Raw genomic sequence first — 3,061 nt, forward strand, 5'->3', positions numbered from 1 at the left:
GACAAGAGATATTCAATCTAGATGGGCTAGCGAAGCTCACGACGTCGACATAACCCAAATACAGCTCGTTTTCTTTTTAAACATGAATATACATGTGTTCAATAAGTATTTTTTTTTTTTTGGTTTTTTTCATTAACTCAATTCAAAGAACAAAGAAGAGGTAGCCTTTTTCAACTTACAAGATTTTAAGTGGAGTTTTTTTTTTCTTTTTTTTTGGTTAAGAATGTATATATTCATTAGAATGAAATTGTTTAGGTTTTACAAGATTTGCTAAACCTAATGATTTGGTCCCATGACAAGAAAAGGTTAAGAACATGGAAGCAAAAAACATACTCGGAATTAAGTCCATCGACAGAACATGCCTTGTTTCAAAATTCAAACACATTAGTCTTACTAGCTCCTCCAAAAGTAGAGAGAAAGAAAGCCTCAGAACATGCCTTATTTAAAAACCTTAGCTTTTCAACACTGATTCAACACCAAGACCCACACAGAGATACTAGAAGCTAATATAACTAGTAGAACCCACCTAGCTCCTCCACTGGAACACCGTCTTCAAGTATACCTAGGAAAGAGAGTAGATTTCCCATGGAAGAGACCCCAAGGGAAGCAAGACGGCCGCATGGATTGGACCACGGCTCACCAGTGGCGGATCTAGCCATTTATTTTACCGGTGGCAATACCAAATGATACAACACATCATATACTATTATTTATATTTTGATTCATTTTTTCATTTAAAAAAACTTGATATATCCAAAAGAAAATTATAAATGAATTTTTTTTATACTTTTCCACATAGAACAAAACATATAAAAAAAGAAAACAATCATAGCATAAATATTTTTTTCACTCAAAACATGTTTAAAAGACTTGATTAAGAATAAAAATATCTAATTAGTACTTGGATAAATTAAAAACAGTAGTTAGTCAAATAAATAGAGATTGATTCTCAAACTTCGAAAATCAATCAAGAAAAGGAAGACTAACAAATTAATGCAGGATAAAAGATTTATGTAATAAATTGTTTTTGTGAAGTTTTGTATTGGCCTTGTATGGTTGTAATACCCATTGCTTAATAAAAGGTTTTAGAAAAAAAAAAAAAAAAAAACAAACAAATTAATGCAGGATAAAATAAAATGATTGTATTTTAATAAGGAATTATGAGTTTACGTGTGAAAACAAGGAAACAAGATTAATGCTATATGATAAATAACTTTCAATTTTGAGAAGTGATTCTCTTAATGGGGGCAAAAATTATTTTCTAATGGGGGCAAGCCATTAAATTCTTAGAAATCTATAAGAAAATTCAAAAATTTGAGGGTGGCAGCTGCCCCCTACTTACTATATCTAGATCCGCCCATGCGGCTCACAACCAGCCTCCGCTATGCGCCAACAACATTTTAAGTGGAGTTTGTGAACCAAATGTGGAAAAGGATCATTGCAAGAGAGATGATGACCAGATGCAATTTTGATTTTCTATTTGTTTAAACCTTCTTTTTATTATGAAATCATTTAAGGGGGTGTTACATATAAAATATGATATATAATATACATATATATATATATATATATATATATATCTATAAATAACAATATTTGAGAAGTGTTTTTGCTGACGTGTCGGACTCTCGGCTCTTGTTGAGTCCTTGATTTTACGTAATTACTTAATTACCCTTAATGAAATCTAATTAATTTTGGAAAAATTAAATTGAATAAATAACAATATTTGAGAAGTGTTTTTGCTGACGTGTCGGACTCTCGGCTCTTGTTGAGTCCTAGATTTTACGTAATTACTTAATTACCCTTAATGAAATCTAATTAATTTTGGAAAAATTAAATTGAATTTAAAAAAAAAATAATCGGAAAACGAAAATATTTATTATAATATTGATATATTTAAGATGATAATGTCAAATATCCAAAAATTATTAATCGGAGCATTAATATAAACATAAAAAATTACTATTCTAACCTTACTCAAATTAATAAGATTTAGATATCCGAAATTAATCATAAACGGCTATTAATTGTTAAACTAATTAAAATAAAGATCAAACGTACCGGAATAGATGAAATTTTTTGGTATGATCGTCGTGTTCGTCGTCGTTTCAATCTAAATATTTGGAAAAAAAAACGAACAAAAAAAATAATATGTAGATCAATGAAAGAGAACCCACCAATTTAGAAACGGTTATCACGCCATCGTATTGTTCGTCGGATGATTATAAGTCTCTAATCCGGAGATTGACTTGAACCCTAACAAAAACATATATTCATAGCATAAAATCGTAAATAGAAGGTAGAAGACCACCTATTAATCGGTTGTAACCTTGTGCAAACTCGATTTAATTTTGACGAATGAAATGTTGGTGTGGTGTCAAAACTTTCTTGGGGAGACTCGAAGATGAGAGAGCTGAAGTCAGAGATAGGCAGAGAGGTTTACGTGTGAATTAAGGTATGGAGTGCTAACGTGAACATGAACGTGAACGGCGGTGATTTTTGCACATAATAGCAATTAGATCGAGTTTTGGAAAAAAAATATGGATCAGCGTGACATGACGCATATGGATACCATGCATGTCTATCTATTGTAAATCAAAAATTATATTATTGTTCCGCCTTATTTTTGAAACAGAAAGGAATTTTTCCTTAAATTTTAATATATTTTATAAGATAGTATCAGATATAGTAGTAAATCTAAAATAGTTGTTATTATTCCATATTTTTAAGGGAAAAAGTAAATATTATTTTAAATAAACATGGATAACAATGAATAAATGGCAGTTTTACAAATATTTATTATTACGATAGTGATTTGCTTATTAAAATATGTAAATTTTCTTTTCTTTTTTTGTATTTATCGTCGAAAAATTTAGAAACCCTAAATCATGCACCGCCTCCTATTCAATATAAATACCTTGCTCATGGTATTCAATTTCAGATCATAACTAACCCCTGTTTTTTTTGTTCTTTTTTTTCAAACTTTTTTTGCTTCTACCTAATTTTAATTTTTCTTTTCATTGTAGGGTGGATGTATGGATGGGACGATGTGAACTGGTGT

Source organism: Arabidopsis lyrata (assembly GCF_000004255.2).
Source record: "Arabidopsis lyrata subsp. lyrata unplaced genomic scaffold ARALYscaffold_8, whole genome shotgun sequence".
Classification (NCBI taxonomy): domain Eukaryota; kingdom Viridiplantae; phylum Streptophyta; class Magnoliopsida; order Brassicales; family Brassicaceae; genus Arabidopsis; species Arabidopsis lyrata.